Source organism: Cnephaeus nilssonii, assembly GCF_951640355.1.
Source record: "Cnephaeus nilssonii genome assembly, chromosome: 5".
NCBI lineage: Eukaryota > Metazoa > Chordata > Mammalia > Chiroptera > Vespertilionidae > Cnephaeus > Cnephaeus nilssonii.
In genome coordinates, this window is record NC_137076.1 from 82,457,511 (window position 1) to 82,470,076 (window position 12,566).

The window sequence follows — 12,566 nt, forward strand, 5'->3', positions numbered from 1 at the left end:
TATCTTTGCCAATAAATGTTTTTGAGTTTTTCGGGTAGAAAATAAGAAGGGTTACTGGGTCATGTGGTAACTCTATTCTTAGTATTTTCAGGAACCACCAAACTGTTTTCCGTGGCCATATGCACATTTATTAAACCATGCTATAACTAGCGCAATCCCCAGTTGGTTCTGATTTGCAGAGTTAACCCTTGACCTGGAGAACGGAAATCTCTCTAGCATGTTGCTACCTAAAGTGGGGTCCTTGGACCAGCAGCATAGACATCACCCAGGTACTTGTTATAAATGCAGAATCTCAGGCCCCACCCCAGGCTTACAGAATCAGAAGCTTCATCTAGCAAGACACCCCAGGTGATCCATATGCATATTATTAAATTTGAGATGCACTGAAATACAGAATTCCCGAAGGGTAAGTGTGTTGAATTTGGCAGGCTGAGCTTGCTGTATGTAGGACATTGAGGTGGGTGTGCTCCTCAGACAGTTGGAAATGTGGTTCTGAAGCCACTTAGGAAGAGAACTCAAGAGGAAATGAGTATCTTCACCAAAATGCTCATTGTGGTTGGAGCAGGGGCTTGGTGAGGTCATCAGTGGAGAGAAGAGGACAGAATTGGTGGGCGTGGGGGAGTCCCAATATGGCTGCGAGAGAAGGGGAGCTGAGTCAAAGAAGAAAAAGACTGATGAAGAATGCTTACGGAAGTCAGAGCAGGAAACAGGGTCAAGAAAGGGGTGACCAAAAGTATCAGAGTGCAAAAGAGTCAAGAAACATAAAGATCAAGAAATGATCATTGAGTTCTGCTCCCACAGATGGGTGGATGGGGAATCCAGAAGAGGGGAGGAAATGCTTTAGTCAGTGATGAGGAATCGGAGGCAGCGAGTCCACACTACCCTCCCGGGAGGACTGTGGTCACACCAAGAGAAAATCATTTCTTGAGGAAGTAAGAATGGAGAGAACTGGAGAATGGAGAATTTTCTTAAATGAGAGACCTGAGGATATTTGTCAATAAGAAGAAACCTATAGGAAAGGGACTGGAACAATTGAATATCAAAAGATAATTTAATTAATAAGACCAGGTCCTAGAGAGGGTGGGGGAGAATCAGATTAGATTTCCATGCTTGTTAAGGTACAGACTGACCTTGGCAGGTACAAATAAAATAACATCAGGCTGCCTTCAGGGAAAGAAACGATGCCCAGGGACGACAGAGTCGGCTTTCCTTTTATTTAAGAAAAACAAAAAAGAAGTAGCAATAAACACCTGTGTGCACTCTACCCAGATGTAACCAGTGTTAACATTTTCTCAAATTTAGTTCAGATTTTTTTTATGGAAAAGAAATAGAACATTAGAGAGAAAGTTGAAGTTCCCTTTGTTTCTCTTCATAATATTTCTATCTCCTCCTCCAAGACAACTACTATTATGATTTGTGTGTGTGTGTGTGTGTGTGTGTGTGTGTGTGTGTGTATGGCCAAGACAGACACACAAGCAGTGTGCTCTGTATATATAGTTCGACAATTTGCTTTTATTCACTCAACATTGTATCCGAGACTATCCATTTTGATGTATTATCTGTAATATCTTATCTAATAATAGAAAAATATGCAAATTGACCATACCTCCAACATACCCACAAGCCACGCCCACCATCCAATCAGAGCGAGTATGCAAATTAACCCAAACCAAGATGGCTACAGCCACAGAGAGCAAGGTTTCCTAGGTAACAGAGGAAGCCAAGCTTTCCGCCTGCCCTTGCCAGGCCTAAGCCTCCACTCAAGCTACCAAGTTTCAATTATAGAAGGTAAACAAATTCAAACAAATGGCAGCAGAATGGAGCTTAAGAGAGCAGGCCAGGGTTGCCGCCGGCAACAGGGGAAGCAAAGCTTTCCACACACCCTGGCCGGGCCCACCCGCTTAAGGCAACAAAGTTTCAATTATAACCCCAACACAAATGGCTACCGGCCTCGGAGGGAGCCCCAGGCTTGGCTCTGCTCCAGGCTACAAAGTTTCAATTGTAGAAGGAAAATAAATTCCAGATACCAGGGCCTCCGCTTGCATTGCCAGGGGGCGTGGCCTGCCTGCAAACCACCACAGGCCCCTCGCTCAGGCCGCCCCACACCCCAAGGTAACCCCCACCTGATCCAGGATACCCTTCAGGGCAAACCAGCTGGCCCCCACCCCTGTACCAGGCCTCTATCCTATCTAATAAAAGAGTAATATGCAGATTGATCATCACTGCAACACACAATATAGCTGCCCCCATGTGGTCAAAGATCCTGCCCCCATGTGGACACAAGATGGCCACCACAAGATGGCCAGCAGGAGAGGGCAGTTGGGAGGCACCCGGCCTGCAAGGGAGGGCAGTTGAGAAGGACCAGGCCTGCAAGGGAGGGCAGTTGGAGGTGATCAACCCTGCAGGAGAGAGCAGTTAGGGGTAACCAGGCCGGCAGAGGAGGGAAGTTGGGGGCAAACAGGCTGGCAGCAGAGTGGTTAGGGGGTGATCAGGCTGGCAGGCAGAAGCGGTTAGGGGCAATCAGGAAGGCAGGCAGGCAAGCAGTTGGGAGCCAGCAGTCCTGGATTGTGAGAGGGGTCCCAGATTGGAGAGGGTACAGGCTGGGCTGAGGGACAACCCCCCTCCGTGCACGAATTTCGTGCACTGGGCCTCTAGTTTGTTGAATAAGTAAATTATGTAAGTTCTGACCATTCCAATTGCCTACATTGTATTTGCCTGTATTCTCTAGGGATGGACACTTATGCTGCCTTTAGCTTTTCACTATTATCCAAACTGCTGCCACGAACACCCTTGCACATGGAGAGACATACTTTTTACTGTCCACTCTTTTGAACTATCTGGTTTTTTTCTTTTTACCACATTCATTTATTTTATTGTATTTTTAAAAATAATTCTTTATTGTTGAAAGTATTATCTATACCCCTTATTTTCCCCCTTTGCCCCCCTCCAGCTGCCCTCGTCCCCTCTCCTCCTCACCCCAGGCCTTCAGTACCCTATTGTCTGTGTCCATGGGTTATGCATACATGCATTCAAGGTCTTTGGTTGATTACCTCCCACCTACCCACCCTCCCCCGCCTTCCCTCTGAGATTCCACACTCTGTTTCATGCTTCCATGTCTCTGGATCCACGCCTTCATCAGTTTATTTTGTTACTTAGATTCCACATATGAGTGTGATCATGTGATACTTGTCTTTCTCTGACTGACTTATTTCACTTTTTAACAGGTGATTTAAATACAAAAAATTGATTTTCTTTTAAAGCCCACAGAATAATGAATGTTTGTCAAAGTATGATCCAGGGAACACCAACATCAGAATTATGTGGGACATTTGTTATAAAATGCAAATTCCTTGGCCCTGGCTCAGACCTACTGAATCTACATGGTAATAAACCTTCCCAGGTGATTCTTAGGCATCCTCCAGTTTGGGAAGCAGATAGGTGGTGGGAGGAGGAGTGTACAAGGGGAGGGATGGAGCGCAGCATTGATTGACAGCTCCACTCTGCCAGGCACTGTGCTAGGCATGACATTTAAAGTAGGAGAGAGAGGGAATCCATGAGGATTTATCAAGATAACATGTGCAAAAGGTTCAAAAGGTCAGCAAAGGTGAACAGTCTATGGAGTCCACTACTTAGTGGCTGTGTGCCCTTGGGAAGTCACATAACCTCTCTGAGCTTCAGTTTCCTCATCTACAAAATGATGATATAATACTTCCCACCTCAAAAACAAACAAACAAACAAAGAAACCCACAACACTCTGTGAGGATCAAATTACTTAAGGCACATAACTTGCATATACATTTTATAGTTTGGCTCCTAGCCTCATTATTTGAAACTATGACAGAGGTTTATAGTCACTAGATTTTGCTTTAATATCACATTACTGATAGAGATCCTAAATAGGTAGCCCTCAATCACTCTGTTCTTCACATGGGAAAATATGATCAACACATACCATCAGCTACAAGACACAAGTTCTGAAATGTACTAAAGTGGCAAATGGGAATTTCTTATGTTGTTGGGGGTCGGGGGAACTGAGTCAGAAGGATCAACATTGTAAAGTGTAAATACATAGCTGAACACACACACGCTCATTCCTAGGGGTCACACTGCCCAAGCTATCCCCACTGGGAGCTGAGTGTGTGTCAGTGGAGGGGCCGTGGTGCATCACTGTCCACGCCTCCTTCCCACAGACACCTCCATTCAGGCAGGGCCCGGGCTCAGAGAGGCGAGGAGACCAGAGGTGAAGGGAAGCTGCTGGGCGGGCTGGGGATGGCCTGTAGACCAATGAACACACCAAGATAACCAGAGGTGTCCAGCGCCCTTCCTTCCTGAGTCTCCACCTGCTTCCTTCCTGTGACTTGCTTCCGCCAGCAGGAGCCTGATGTGTCCCTGCTGCTGAGGGGAGTGGGCAAGAGGAGCCTGGCTGAGCTCACAGACAGCGAGCTCCAAGTCCCAGCTCCACCTCCCGAAGCTGTGCCACGTAAATTTTTAAAAAAAATTAATAGACTTTATTGTTTAGAGCTGTTTTAGCTCACAGCAAAATTAAGAGGAAGGTAGAGAATTCCCATATGCCCCCCCCCGTTCCACACATGCACAGCCTCGCCATGATCAACATCCCCACCAGAGGGATGCATCTGATAAACCTACACTGACACCTCACGATCACCCATACTTGACATCAGGGTTCACTCTTGGTGTTGTACATTCTAAGGGTTTGGACATGTGTGTACCATTTAGCATCATTCAGAGAAGTTTCACTGCCCTAAAATCCTCCTTGCTCCACCTACTCTCCCCTTCTCCTCCTGCACCCCCACTCCCCCCCCCCCCCTCACTCCCGCTCCGGAACTCACTAATCTTTTTACTGTCTTCATAGTTTTGCCATTTCCAGAATGTCATCCAGGTGAAGTCATACACTATGTCGCCTTCTCAGATTGTCTTCTTTCATTGAGTAATATGGGTTTAAGTTTCTTCCATGTCTTTTCATGGCTTGAGAGCTTATTTATTTATTTATTTATTTATTTATTTATTTAATCACTGAATGATATTTCATTGTGGGGACATGTAACCGTTTTTTAGCCTCAGTCTCCTGGGCTGTAATACAGGGTACTGGGTAGTACAGACGGGGAGAATTCATGATAATGCTCATCGTGAAGGGTCAGTAAGCGCTCTCAGTACCGGACACTGTACTAGATGCCTCTTCCTGAGCTACCTAATCCAGTCTTCCCGGAACCCTGTGACATGGGTACTATGACCAAACCCATTTCACAGATGAAGAAACCAGATCCCAGGGAGGTTAAGGAATTGCTCAAAGCCACGGATCCTGGAAGGGATCCGTCTGGGATTCGAACCCAGACCTTCTGACTCCAGGTCTGAGTACCGGGGCTCTAACCTCCCAGGAAGGTTCTTAACAGTGTCTGGCACATAGTGAAGCATGTCACCAAATGTTGCCTTTTATTATGGTTAACATTTTTGAAGTAGAGCCATTGAAATGGGAAGGTCACAGTTCTTTCCAAATGAGAAATATTAGGCACTGACATGTTCAGAAATTACCCGGTGCCACCCAGCAAATGGGTTGTAGAACTGGCACTAAAAGCCGAGGGTAATGGAGCCTCCAAGTTGCTTGGAAGAGAGTACTGATTAATTTATAAGCTAACATTTATTCAGCGCTTACTGGATCTGCTACCTCACGCAGTGCTGCGACAAGTCCTTTTAGGAGACAGAAGTGGCCCAGGAACGCCAGCCCTGCTCCCCATACTCCCCTGCGGCTTCTCCCATGTTGCCTTTTCCCAGCCTAGCTCCCGCTCCCCATGTCAGCTGTGGGCCAACACTGAGCCCCGGGCACATGCCACAGCCCAGAAGCAGTCCAGGAGCCCAGGGTCTGTTCAGCGTCTGGCATGAGGTGTGGGTGCCGTGGCAGCTGCTGCAGACCTTCCTCATTGTCCCCAGACCGGCAGCCTCGGCCTGGGCACCCGTGCTCACCCCTGTCCCCTCCACTTCCTCTGCCCTGGATTTCCAGACAGAGTCAAAAATGGGTTCACATCAAATAAGATGTGTTTTCTCCCAGGGCAATTTTCCATTTATAGTCAGCCTTCTTCGGGAGGCGCTGTCCTTCCTCTGTCTCGGTTTTTTTCTGGGTATTTGGGGATAAACTCTTGGTGGTTGTTTTTGAGCCTTGTGGTCAGCAGCCCAGCCGGTCACTCATTCAGAATGTCTCCAGAAAGCCCATGGTTCCTCTTACAGGAGTTTATGCTAATTTCTGTGGCCTCTGAGACCTCATATCTGACCTGGCCAGCGTGGCCCTCACTCACAGACTCATCCTGGTGCGATGATGAGGATGATAATTACAGCTGATACTGACAGCACACGCCTTGGTGCTAAAGGGATGCACTCACTCCCACAGGGTAGACGATGCTCTGATCCCCTTCACACCGATAGGAAGTGAGTGCACAGAAGTGAAGGCCGTGGCTGACGAGGCCTTACATGGGATTGGCCCTGCTGACCTCTCTGGCCCAGCCACCCAGCTCTCCCCCTCCAGTCCCAGGCTCTGGCCCCAGCTTTGCTTTGGTCCCTTGATTACAGTCTGTGATCTCCTGCCACAGTTCCTTTGCACATGCTCTCCCCCCGGCCTGGACCACTGTTCCCTCCACCCTACTGCTAATTTGCCCTGACCCATCTTTCAGTCACGACTGCAACTTCTTCAAGGGTGTCCTACTGGACCCCCTGGCCAGATGCCCCATTAAAACTCAGGTGACAGTTATCATCTGGTTCTTTTTCCAGACCATAACTCCATGAAAGCAGAGGCTGTCAAGCGCCGCCTTGTACATGATTCTATCATTGCGCTTACCACACTGGACTGAAAGGATTTATTTATTCATCCGTCTCATCCCTTGGTCTGTGAATTTCCTGAGCGCATGTCTGGGTCTTTTTCTAACACAGTGCTCAGGTCAGTAAATATTTGCTGAGTTGAGTTGAATGAACTGGATTTAATTGAACAGTGTCACTGGGGAAAGAGCACCTGAACATTCAGGACTTTTGATGGAGTGAGCCCATAAAATACAATCGTTCAGAACCATCGCTTTGGAAATCAGGAGTGGTTTGGGGGAGGTTAGCTTTTTTAAAAGCCGAGTTCACGTGTACTTTGGATAGCAGGCTAGAAGGATCCATGACTTTCCAAAGAAGCATCGTATTACAGTTATAAATCCAAGAGAAGCGAGGAAGAAAGGATGTCTGCCTCTCCAAGGTTCATCTAAAGTTTAGTAAAAGTCAGAGAGAATATAAATAACGAGTGGATCTCGTTGGGAGCTGTGTTGGGACCTGACTTTTCACAGCCCTTGGCCTTGCGTCATCCCCTTATCAGTCTGGGATGACCTTGCCTGGTTCCCCAGCTGTCATTGATGTCGTCAACTCCACAAATGCGGGGTCTGGTTGCAGGAAGCACCGCTTCTTGGGGCCGACCTTTTCCAGAACCTGATGCCCCTCTGTCTGGGAAATGGCTCCCATCCCCCAATGCGAGAGAGAAGGGGCAGCTCTTGCCTGGAGGATGGGCAGGGTGCGGATGGAGCTGTGGGCTGCGGGCTGGGTTCCCCCAGCAGGGTTTGCGAAGCCAGTGCCAGGTGACCACAGGCTGCCACATCCAAACAGGGCCCGGCCTCAGCTCTGCCCACCCTGGCTCCAAGCAAAACAGGCAGTTATTTGGAAAAGCTGTTTTCTTTCATCCTGCCTCCTCCTTCCTATCCTAACAGATTATGAGCGTGTTTCTTGGAGGATTGAATAGCCCCTTTTAAGAAGTGAGAAAGAAGCCATCTCTGAATTGAGAGGAATAAGCTAGTTAAATGTAATGGGAGCAGGACGTGATAGATTAACAGGTAATTTGAAAACACCTCATTGAGGCTCCAGGAACCCATTATGACGCGCTTAGATTTCCAAGCATTTTGCAATAAGTACACCACCTAGTTATTACACACGATGGATTAAAGCGACACTGTCGTCATCTTGTCCCTTACCGTGATCCTGCTCCTAGCACATTCCCTGGCACAGAGTAGGTGCTCAGCAAACATTTGTTAAATGGATAGAGGAAATATGAGGATGACTTAAGGTTCTGACTGCATTCTAGAGTGAAATAGAAAACCTCATTCTTAACCATGTTTTGCTCAAATGCATTGGGTGAGGACACCTAGAACTGTCTGCCCTTCTCCTGTGGCTTCCAGACCTAGTTCCCACCTACCCAAAACCATGAATGTATTCCCGACAGTTAAACGTAACTGGAATCCAATGACTTAACTCAGATCTAAGGAGGCTATTTTTTGAAAACAGTAACCAAGGAGTCATTTTTAAAGAGGAGACAGAGTTCTGTGAGACCTGAAAAGATAGCACAAATATTGAAGAAGACCATCTTGGGGTTTCAGTGGCTAAGGCAGAAGAAACTCAAAGATGTGTTGAAGTTAGAATTGGAGCAGCTTTCTGGACACTCAAAATCAGACTTGTCATGGTCTTGGTGGGCTAGGCCCAGGCAGGTGCAGTGGAGCCCGAGTCCAGAAGAGGGCGCTCTGAGCTAAGTGTGCCGCCTGCGGGGCTGAAACACAAGGCTCCTGCAAAGAGGCTGTTGAGGCCTCCTCTTAGTTTCTCCTGCGTGTTTTTGTGTTCTTTGTAGGATGAGAGAGGGGTTTTCCCCTCTCAGGTGGCAAAGAATGATCTTCTGAAAAATATAATTAAACCGATGATTTCACAGATTAAATACCAAATCCCAGGGGTATAATCATGTTTAAAAAAATAAATTTAATGGACTTCAACCTTTGATCTCCCTGAAATCTGTGAACAAGTTTCCCACACCAGGACTCTTTTCACATGTTTCATTGGGCCGTAGGGAGTAACTGCCTTCTTCAAATATTGACTCTAGGCCTAGAAGATGGATGACCAAAGGAGAGTAGAGGTAAAAGTTTTCTCTCTCTAGTTATTTGATTCATGACTAAGAGTTACCTATTCATAAATACAACCCTACCCACAGCATCTTGATTAAAAAGAAAGCTGTACAGGGTGGGGCAATAGTAGGTTTACAGTTGTGAGTATGCAAAACACAGAGTTTATTCTTGTATTATTATTTATTAATTATTGTATTCGTTTCCACATGAACAACTGTAAACCTACGTTTGCCCCACCCGGTATATTTGTCAGGTGGAGATCCTTTAAAGCTTTGTTTTCCATTTACAAGCTTCCTTAGACATACATCTTCCCTGCATTTTTCATTCCCAGGCTCGAGGGAAGAGCAACTTCAACAAGTCCTTTGAAAAAACAGCACACTATGTGCCGATCTGTGACTGGCAGATCTAGTGTTAAGAATTTGTCCTGTGGAAGGATTCACCAGTGTCCAGAGATCAATGAATGCGCTTCACGGTAGCACGGTGTGCAATAACAACAACCTGGAAACCATGTGGCATCAATAATGAAATGATAAAGTGAATGATACAGCCAAGCAAATACTGGGCAGCAGTGAAAAAGAGCTAGATGTATATGTACATAGATGAGTGGGGGGGGGAAAGAAGCTGTAGAATAATATGCATGGATTATCCCTTAACTGATTCTAAAATCTCTCCTTGGAAAAGCTAGGCCATGATCTCTGACAAAACCAGGGTTGTAAACATATGACCCAGGAGCCAGATGTGGCCGGAGGCTATCTGGTTTGCTGGAGCCACCACTGGTTGTGGTTGTTCTTAATAGATTTGACATTTACCATTTGGGAGACTTTGCCTAGAACTCCTGCTGTCTGGCTTCTCTTTAAGCACCAGAATATCTGGCCCATTGCACCCACCTTCCTCATGGCTGGAGATGCTGCAGCCTGAACCAGGGTCTCCACAGCCCTCTCTCATGGACTTTCCTGCTTTTAATCCCATTCTAGGCTGTTCTCCTCTATCTGGTTTCAACAATAGCACTGGCTTCTGGGTCTTCCGTCTCTTTAACTGCCCTTGGTTGGCATCCTGTCCCGGCTTCTTTTCCTTTAGCCACCCTTTGCAGGCCAGCATCCCTCAGAGCGTGTCCTCTCAACAGTGTGTGCACTCTCTTTGTCTCCCTGGTGCCCTTGTCTACCTCAGATTCTACCCATGTCTCCCAAATCCCAAATTGCCTCTGCCTTAATTAATGACAGGACATTGGTTACAGAGTATCCCAAACAACTGACCTTAGTCATATTCCCTTTCCCTTCCTGCCCACAGGCATCTCCTAATGATTCAACCTAAATATCCTTTATATTTTTTATTCCTTTCCTTCCCTACCATCAATGTCTTAGGTCAGGCCAACAAAATCTTGACCCCAATCCCAGGCAAGTGCTTCTAATTTTTCTCTGTGTAGCTTATTCTCCTCACCTCATCCACAACATCTCCAGCCTTGTCCTCCTAAACCACAAATCTGATCGTGTCCTTTTCTTGCTCAAGCATTCTTCATTATTCCTCACTGCCTGCAGGCCAAAGTACAAACCTTCATTCATTCAGTCAACAAACAGAGTGCCCACCCTATGTCAGGCTTTGGAGATATTTTTGTGAAAAATGTTGCAGTCCCTGTCCTAATGGAACCGCATTGTACCTGGGACTTTGCAGACCACACCACCGAATTAAAGGACAAAGAAAGACAAATACAGTGTCAAGGAGCCAAGAGAGGGAATAAAAAGTAATGTCAACTTTAGAATAAATGGTCAGGTAAGATGCCTTGAAAAGGCAACATTTAAGTTGAGACATTTAAGAAGAGAGACGCAGAGAGATCTGGGGTAGTTCATTCCCTCCTTCTCATGCCGAACTCTCTCCACTCCCCTTCCCTATCTACTTTCACTGCACACATGCTGAACCAATGTCTAGTACCCGTATATACTGTACTAAGGGGGTGCTTCTGCCCCAAGTGTGAACTTGTCAAAGGAAAGAACCACCTGGTTTATTTGGGTCCCTATGCCTGGTATGTGGTAGGCTCAATAATTGTGAAATGAAAAACTAAATGGATGGATGGATGGATGAATGGATGAGTGGATGGATGGATGGGTGGGTGGATGGATGGATGGATGGATGGACGGATGGATGGATGGATGGACGGATGAGTAGATGGATGGGTGGATGGATGGATGGATGGATGGACGGATAAGTGGATGGATGGGTGGATTGATGGGTGGATGGATGGATGGATGGATGGATGGATGGATGGATGGATGAGTGGATGGATGGGTGGATGAATGGGTGGGTGGATGAATGGGTAGAGAGTTGGGTTGGCAAATGGATGAGTGGACGCACACATGCTTTGGGCTGAGCTGAGTATAATGTCTTTGGAAACAATTGCATAACTAGCAAAGCTGAGGCCTTGAGTATACTGGAGCTGGCTTGTGCTAGGGGAAGACTGGCCATGCAGAGTTCTCACTTGGGTTTCCTACTTTGGTTACATGTCATGTTTCTATTTAACCATCCTTATTATTGTGAAATGGGAGAGTTTGTTTTTTCTACAAACACAGAACAATAACATTGAAAACTTTTTCTTCAATGAAAGCTCTTAGCCAGCTCTTGCTTAGATTCTAAGGGGAAATTTTAGGCAGGAAAAGCGAGAGGCAGCGTACACAGTGCCACAAGCCCAGCCTCAGCAGCTAGATCACATGTTCACATACTTCTAACCATGGACCCACAAAAGATCCTGGAAGCTTCACCAAGCCCTCGATCCTTATCTATGAAATATGACTAACAGCGGATGGTTGTTGGAGGATTCATTGGCACGTGTAAGAGTGAGTACAGCACCTAAAACAAAGTAAGGGCTCCAAAACTGGTGGTGCCACTGTTAGAGGAGTGATGTTACTCTAGCCTGGCCCACCCAAATGCCTCCAAATGCTTCTTAAAAATCATAGCCAGCCCAGCCTGCTTGGCTCAGTGATTGAGCATCCACCTATGAACCAGGAGGTCATGGTTTGATTCCCGATCGGGTTGCAGGCTTGTTCCCAGGTGGGGGGTGTGCAGGAGGCAGCCGATCAATGATTCTCTCTCACCATTGATGTTTCTATCTCTCTCTCCCTCTCCTTTCCTCTCTAAAATAAATAAAAATATTTTTTAAAAAATCATAGCCAAAGGTGACAAAGGAATGCACTTTGAGCTGTTTTTCTGATTAAAGGAGAGACATTCTCTTGCATGCCCTAGAATTGGACACAGACACAGCCACACTCTTAGGCTGAGGTCAGGTTCCAACCATGTCCCTGCTCCCACTGCCCTGTGTTGGGCTAGTTCACTGCTGTGCTAACCAGCTTAAAACAGGCCCAAGTGGTAGGGCACTGGCTTTCTCACACAACATAACTGCAGGTCCTCTTTGCTTGTCTGTAATCTGGGCTTTCTCACAAGACCTCGCCTGTTAGGTAGTTGAGAAACAGCTTCAGTTTTATCCAATGCAAGAATTTAAAAAGCCTGTTAAGTCCTGCTCTGCCCCTGAGAGCCCTCCATCTGCGGCCTCCTTCCCGGCTCCTCTTCTGAGTATCATCTTGCTGTAAGAGCAGTGGGGTAACTCAACTTCTCCCTGAAGGAGTCGAGACCCTCACTCAGAGGCCTCTGGGGCCCAAGGT

General features: G+C 46.7%; 1 protein-coding gene across 2 annotated transcripts in view; it reads right to left on the reverse strand.

The window, feature by feature from the left end:
• Positions 1-12,566, reverse strand: part of FGF1 (fibroblast growth factor 1) — an 88,962-nt gene that overhangs the window by 48,156 nt on the left and 28,240 nt on the right. The gene's annotated exons all lie outside the window — the stretch shown is intronic.